Raw genomic sequence first — 8,655 nt, 5'->3', positions numbered from 1 at the left:
TTTTGTACTTAATGATGCCCATTCAGCAGAATATAGTTGGTGTTCATTAACATTGAACGCTCAGAACGCAGTGTAAGTTATCAAATAAGGAGAGCCAATTTAAAACCTATCATTAATTAATTGGTTATTACGAATGGTTTAATTCAAAATCATTGAACTTAATATGTTACCATGAACTTTGTGTTGCCTCAAATTCTAAAATATGTTGTTGGTGTGAATCAGTAAGTAACAATGTTTTAGAATTGGGAATCAAAATATTCCATAACAATATAGTCAAACAGAGCATACGATCACATGGCCTCATCTTCTTTCTTAATCTTACCATTCTCAAATGATGAATTCATTAATTTCATACAGACGTTATACAACAGTTGCAATAATCTAAATAAATTGTTTAACCGAAGAAAAAATAAACATATACCGGTATTAAGTAAGCTTAATCAGTAAGGGATCCAGAAAGAAATGAAAAGAACAAAGGGTCGTGAACAATGGCAAAAAGAAGGGGTTAAATCTTATTTTTACTCTGTACTACGCGTTTATAAAATAATCTACTAAAAGGGGAGTTTCCATTTGCATGTTTTTGTTTTGTATTAATAAATACTATATTGCTAGCAATGGTATAATATTCCTTTAAAGGTCCTAGAAAATACACAGGCATTGATTTTCTTTAATAAACCTTGACGTTTTGTGTATTTGTTATTCTCAGTTAATTGACTGATTGATTATCTTTATTTCCTCCATATATATGAAGATTTTACAATTTATATTATATGAACAATATCACAAACATTACACAAACATATTTACATATTCTGTAAACAACATCTATAAATATAACACCAATCAATATATTTAAAAACTGTCTTTTCGTCACCAATATTTATACAATAAAAACATTAGTTCGTTCCTCTGTTTCAAAATAACAAGCTTTTTAAAAGAATTTTATAAATTAATAGTATATAAATAACAGAACTTAAAAAGAAGGAAAAAAATGAAAGGTCAGCGTTCTTTTTTTTTTGTTGTTGAAAATATGCAATTGAAAATTTGGCGTGAAATGATTCTCTCTAGAAATTTTGATATATTTAACATTGGTTCTTTTTTCTTTCAAAAACTATGAAAAATAACAAGGACTTTAAAAGATTTTCAAACACGGCTTTTTAAACTATATGTCATAAAATTATGAAAAGAAAAGAAGGTGTTAGCGGACAAAATTTTGCATGGCACTTCATGGATAAAACTAGTGGTTTCCAAATAACTTACAAAGAGTCGAAAACAAGAGTAGCGACCATCCTTAGATATGTATTATTTTAGCGTACCGCTTAAGTTCTGGTCGACGTTCAACTGTGTGTTTCCATTTGTTTTCCTCGTATATGTCTATAGTCTGTTTCACAATTTTGCTCCACAGTAGTTTGACTGGAAAGAAAATTTCAGTCAAAAAATTTTCAACAAATACATCATTAAAATTTTAATATAATCATAAGTCAATGATATTTGACTGGACTCACCGCCTAATATTTGTCCCATACGAAAGTTGAAAATCTGTTTATGTATTGTTGTTGGTTTTGCACGACACAGCTTTCCATAAATGCAAAATTTATTTGATTAATATATCCTTCTACAGACTACAAACCAACATTACTAATGCTAGAGTCAGACAGACTTTGTTTATCCACCATTAATATAAATTTAACAAAACATCTTAGAGTAATTTTCAACATTTCAATTCAAGGTTCAAAATTAAGCTGATAGATTGAAGAGACATATTTCAGATTTTTATCAAATACTTTCGTTTACTTAAGTACACGTAGGTGCTCGAGTGTAACTACCTTTGCTTTAAGTGTGATTTATATCAATCATAAGAAGTATTTGGTTAACTGTGTAATTTGAAATATAGGTACACAATTGTATCCATATTTTCTTGCTTTCAACATTTATCATAATAAAAATGCATTTAAATCTTGTCAAACTGATTTAGAAATGTTACTCTTTGATACATATACCAAATCTGGAAAAAATATTTACACTGACAACCTTTAGTTCTTTTCATACTTCTTCAAAGTGTTCCTGATATTCCTACATGAAACAATTTTAGGAAATTTACCTATTATCTACCACTTTAAGAGCTTTCGGGCACAACGTTCAGAACTCTCTTTGTCACGAAAATTAAAAACAAAATAGATCTCTTGTCTGTTAGTTCAAATAAAACGATAAAATTTATGTCTGTTCATGTTAGTTAAATATGTTAACAGAGATAAATACTTATCAAAAGATTAAGCTTGTAACAATTATACGTTATTTATAGTCTTCGCTATTTTTTATCAAGTTTGCTGGCATAGTTGAGAACGTACCAATAGTTCAGAAAAGATGTACCGAGAATTATATATACAGGTATGACATTTGCTATTTTCCACATATCAGTCAGCAGCTAGTTACTGATACTTTTTGAAATGTTGTGAGAGGATACGTACGAAAAAAGAAGCTTTAGTAATTATTTAATTTCATTAGTTCGGAAGCTGGTATCTCACTAAGCACAATTTGGTAAAATAGTATCTAAGTTGCCTATAGTATGGAAGACTGCTCGCAGACAATTTGACGATCTAGATATCTGTCTAGATGCTATTCAATGTCCATTATCATTTAATGATGGATAAATGGACTGTTTGGTTGAATACCCTGCCTAGCATTGAAGCTTAGAAAATGTATTATAAACATTATTGACTGCGGTATTCACACCCAGACATCTTCCAGGCAAATATTGTTGAATGTGTCTCTCAACAACTTTAAATAATCTTCTTTATTACTGACGGATACTGAAAACATACATAATTTCCTTGAGTATTTTAGCCAACTTCATTGAATATAACTATAGATATTAATTATTTACTCTTAATAGCGTTAATATTCACTAAGATGGTTATTTGTTAAACTGCGTTATTTGAATTTCAATGATTATGTTCTTGCTTTTAATATTTACCACCAAAAAAATCATTAAAAACGTGTTCCACTGATTTAAAAAAATATTAATGCATGGTAAACATTGTTTGGCAGCTTTTAAATTTTGAAAGTTTAACCAGATTAAAATGTTGCCGCAGATTTTTTATAGTTTGAATTTAAAAGCGCGTTCGATTGGATGGTTGCTATTTTCTCTTAAAAATATCATGAGTCTGGAGGTCTTCAAAATCTCATTTCTGAACACAACATCGACACATATTAAAACCGTTATCTGTGAAACACCTGTAACGAAATGTAAGATACCTGTAAGTTTGAATTATTTATTGAAGCGGATCTTGTGACGTACGTAAAATCTCGTACTTTTACACATTGTTGTGTCTCTGATACTTACGTGAAAATAACAATGGCTAAACGACAAAAATCTGGGGATCTTGGGCTTTCGACAATTTCTGTAAGTATTGAAAACTTTCAAATAGAATTGTTTTATAGTACCTGTGATCATAGCCATCATTATTTTCTATATGTCTAGTGAAAAAAGGAAGGTGTGCAAACCATGAAAAGGTGAGATATAAGTGGGACAGTGCTCATTGAATATACATCGTATTTATGTTGATAATAGGAAATCATTGAATTTGTAGCTTTGATATTTTTTATAACCCTTTGTTACAAAAAGGTTGTTGCTTTCTTCACAAACACTATAGGTATATCAATATATTCATATAAACAAGTCTAAATTGAAAACAACGTTCAAACCTATGATTGCGTTGGATAAAAACCGCAATTTTTATACGTGTGCATGCAAAACAAATTTCTTGTTAGAGGGGTCAAAAAACAGCACAAACAACATTTTCCAAAAGACCAAAAAAGTGAAAAAGTGTATTTTAACAAAACGCATTTGAATAGCAGGCCGAACAACGGATGTTCTCAAACCCTGCTGACTGCCATTGGCGATTGCCAAATAAACGGATCACCAGATGTTACAAAATGGATCTTAACTATTAATTCAATACCAAACAGAAAACAATAAACTTGCGGAAAAGATGGTATACCGCAAACAAAAGGTGCAAACATTAATACACCATATCCGGATTTCGACAATTAATGTCTCTTCAGTGATGTTAGGAATCGAAACGGTATTTGGAAGGCAATATGATTTACCTCAATTTAGGATAGACTCTTGAATTTTGAAGAGTCGTAATAGGATGAACGGATCATATAGACCCGAAGGCAAATATAATACTATATACATTTTGAACAACAAAAATATCAGCAGTAAAAATGAGATAAAATACATAGATTGTAAACAAAGAAAATTTGATAAATATGAAGAAGGAATTTTAATTTAATTTTTAGTTTACATTTTGGAAATTTTCAAGAAATGTGGTCAAAATTATAATTGGAATAATATTGGCGATGAAGAAATAAAACTTTACACGTGCATGTTAATATCCAAGGCATGAATATTTACCGGAAAAAGAAAAAAAAAGATATGTCCAATTAATAATGATCATTTATAACACTGATAAAGGTATATTCTTTTATGTCCGCAAATTGAGCATTGTATTAGAGGAAGGGTCAATTTGTTGTTTGTCTAACGTCAAGTGGAAATTATTTCACACATATTTAAGACAAGCAATTATACATGAAAAGCGTGAATTTTGAACTGGCATTTGACAAACAATGTATCTTAGATGGTACAGGAACTTGCAAAAGGACCACCTACAAACCCCTCACAGAAATGTTGCTAGGGTTCTGGAAACCATCCTTGCACGCTGCATCCGATTTAACGTCCTCATCTCGACCACACGTGATATTAATAATATATTGTGGTGTTTATAAGGAAAATATTGTAAATACATGATATGCACATCTTATTGCGTCCCTTCCAGAAATATCTACTTCAAGGACACGGAAGCCCAAAAACGTCAACAAAAAACATTATATATACATGTACATCAACATCTGACCGACATCGTATAACAAATATTTGTGATTGTTGAGAATCAAATGGCCACCTACTGGAAATGGATTGTCATTTGGGGTTTAATTGAAGTTGTTGTCAATGACTTGGTAATCACTTTCGTATATTTAGACAGAATTATACGAATTTTGATATATAAAAACCAAACTTTCAGGCCACAGTACATTGATTATATACGCCGTCTTAAGACAGATTTTGTTTTTACTCTATTTTCAACTTGTCTGATATACTAGAAATCAGCTTATTAGCAGTAGTTGACAAAGTAAAGATTTCTATGTATTCAACATATATGATGATTCTTTGATACATTCTAATTTCACAGGGAAATGTGGATCATAAAGACAATGTTGATGCCAAGGATGTAGAGTTAGAAGAAAAATCAAACTATTATGGCCAGGGAGAAGTTCTGCCACTGACTGAAGAAGAGAAAATTAAACGTTTTGTACTCATTGCTTTCCCTGTCGTGTTCTTTATCATTGCGGTAATATTAGCAGCCGTTTACAACTGACGTGTAAATACATTTTAACGGAAGACGCAAATTGTGCCTCGGATGCTTGGAAAAACACAATGGCAGAGGCCTGTGCAATGTTCTATTTAGAAAAAAAAAATCTCTGTGTTTTGAGGGTGTTTTTTTTCTCTCGTTCTTAATTAGAAAAAAATAATGTATATCTATTTTAAGGGGAATCTTTGCATTACAAAATATTTTTTGTCATAATTATGTCTCGTTAGTAAATGGTGACATACTAACTAAAATGTATCACAAATGTATGTTTATGATTCTAAGCTTTTTTTTTACTGTATTATAATAAAAATCAGAATTAAACAAGTTTTACGATTTTTATAATGTCTTTTTTGCTGATGGAATATTCATTTTTTACCAGTTGCTAGTATATCTTATTTATTTCTCTCGGCTTTGTGCACACCATATCATTTTCCGGTAATCAAAAGGTCAGAATATTCATTTCCAAATACCCCCTCCCCAACCCCCGATTATCAAAGGGTCTTTTTACAATGTCAGAATATTCACCCCCTCCTCGAATATGCCGTTACTTTATTACACGGGTGTCATTCGGTATATCGAGAAAAATGATTGTGAAAAAAATACCTAACGGTGGTCAAGCATTGCGATCGGATCGTGAAAGATCTGGTATCGGATCGTGAATGTAATTAATTGTAATTCTACTTCAAAATCTGTAAAAAATCTGCTGTATTTTCAAAACGCGGATCAAATCCGAAAAAAAAATTATGTCTGTCAAAGTGATTAAACTTTCTCAATAATACTGTGCAAAAAGATAAAGAAAATATGCAGTACTTTGTGAGAAAACACAAAAGGCGCAACAGTCTATGGGATTCATTAGAAAAAAAACGCAAGATTTGTACCTATAATGGTCACATTCCAATATTTAATGATATATTTGAAACTGAATCTTTTGTGTTTTAGAAAGTACAGTAAAATAAAAGAGTTTTTTTTCCTTGAAACCGTAAATTTTGTTTTGGAAACATAGAATTTTGTTGTTTTTTTACAAAATTGATCATGAAAGAACGGGCAACGCATTATCTTGATCGTGAAAGACAAGGCGTGACCAGACGGACGAAGGACGTTTGCGCCTTTTCACCTATTTACACTTAAGGACATTTGCGCTTCAAACACTATGGACATTTGCGCTTTAAACTTGCATACACATGTACAAAATTGACAAGACATTTGCGCTTTTTACCTATACTAGTTTACCTGTAGTCTTTAGAAAATTTTCAAAGTCATGGAAAGATATTCACATTTTCTTTGAAAGTTCTTCCGAACAAACGACAATTTTTTTTTCTCTGGTAAACCAGACATATTATAAAAAATATAGTGTACGTTTCTGGGTAAATGATAGAGAAAAAGAAACTTTTATGGATGAAACATTTAAATTTTGACCGAAATTCTTCAATAAGTTTTCTAATTACTGGATTTAAAATTGGAAACTATATTCCTCTTGTGTCCATTCTGTTGCACTGTACCATCACAGTTTATCTACTAAAATTGAGAATGAAAATGGGGAATGTGTCAAAGAGACAACAACCCGACCAAAGAGCAGAAAAAAGCCCAAGGCCACCAATGGGTCTTCAATACAGCCAGCAAATTCCGCACCCGGAGGCGGCAATACGCACAGTAAAACTCAGTATAAAAGAAGTCCGAGTCCGATGTCAGAATAGGTAACAAAAGAAACTAAGCAAAATGACAATGATAACATAAATTAACAAAGGACTACTAGAGTTACTGACATGCCAGCTCCAGACCTCAATTAAACTGATTGAAAGATTATGTCTTCATCATATGAAAATCAAGTACAATCCCTCCCGTTAGGGGTTTAGTATCATACAATCATAAAATATATGAGAACATAACCCGTATCATGCCAACAAATGATTTTAGAATAAATGTGTTTTTTTCCGATGCAAAGACCCTATGAGTGAATCAGTATTTATACCAAAATATGCCATCTTTAATGACCTGACAAAAGTATCGGATCTATATCCCTTCTGAATAAGTCTGTTTAAAGGTTTGGTTATCTATTGAGGTGAATAACGACATTTTTGTGCTTTGTATAGAATATTACCACAAAAGATTGAATGTGAAATACCTGAACGTATAAGATGTCTGCATGTTGATTTATATTTACGAATGATGTCCTTGTACCGATGATAAAATTTAGTAAATGTTTTGACTAGTTTGTGATATCGAAAACCCTGGTGTAATAATTTTTCAGTAATACAGAGATATCTTTCGTTAAAATCAAATACATTGTTACATACACGAGCGAATCGAACAAGTTCAGATATATAAACACCATAAGATGGCCAAGGGAACGTCACCATCTAAAAATGGATTATTAACAATAGGAAATAGAAAATCATCTCTTTTATCATAAATTTTGGTATTAAGCTCAGAGGCGGATTTAGAGGGTTTTTCAGGGGGCCCGGGTCCCCCCTTTTGTGGAAAAAATTTGGTTGATTATATAGGGAATCACTGAAGCATGACTGGAGCGGGCCCCCCTCTTAAGCAGTCAGTGGGCCCCTCTTATGAAAATTTCTGGATCGGCCACTGAAGCTTCCCGTTAAAGATATAGATATCAAGATCCAGGAAAGGGCAGTGTTCATTGTTAGTATTATAGTTATTCAAAGTCAGTTCAGCAGGATGAATCTCTTTAGTGTACATACGGAAGTCGTCATTATTGAGAGCCAATATATCATCCAAATATCTGAAAGTGTTATTAAATTTTTGTATCAGATGTTGTTTCGATGGGTCTTTGCTGATTTTAGTCATAAATTGTAATTCATAACAATACAGAAACAGGTCCATAATGAGTGGTGCACAGTAAGCCCCCATTGGAATTCCGATAACTTGACGATAAACGGAATCTCCATAGCAAACAAAAATGTTATCGAGTAAAAATTCAAGGGCAGTTATAGTATCAAAGCAGGTCCAATTGACACAGTTCTTCTGTTTGTTGTTACTTAAGAATGACCTAAAAGAGTTTGAACATATATATTCGCATTCTAACTTTTTAAATGCCACTTCAATTATGTGACTGTGTGATTTTTTTCTTAATAAGATTATGAGGCAAAGTGGTATATAGGGTAGACAAATCAGAACTTTGAACAGATTCGAAATCACCAATATAAGCATGCAATTTATCAAGTACTTCCAACGAATTTTTGAAACTCCAAAAGTAACTATT

General features: G+C 31.8%; 1 long non-coding RNA gene across 1 annotated transcript; it reads left to right on the top strand.

The window, feature by feature from the left end:
• The first annotated feature begins 3,276 nt into the window (after positions 1 to 3,276).
• Positions 3,277 to 5,777, top strand: LOC127698309 (uncharacterized). Its single transcript, XR_007980780.1, has 2 exons — positions 3,277 to 3,403; positions 5,256 to 5,777. It is a non-coding gene; the product is annotated as an uncharacterized LOC127698309 (long non-coding RNA).
• The last annotated feature ends 2,878 nt before the right edge of the window (positions 5,778 to 8,655 follow it).

This window comes from Mytilus californianus, unplaced genomic scaffold (genome assembly GCF_021869535.1).
Source record: "Mytilus californianus isolate M0D057914Y unplaced genomic scaffold, xbMytCali1.0.p SCAF_4, whole genome shotgun sequence".
NCBI lineage: Eukaryota > Metazoa > Mollusca > Bivalvia > Mytilida > Mytilidae > Mytilus > Mytilus californianus.
The sequence above is the reverse complement of the archived record's forward strand: the minus strand, read 5'-3'. Positions and strand labels throughout refer to the sequence as shown.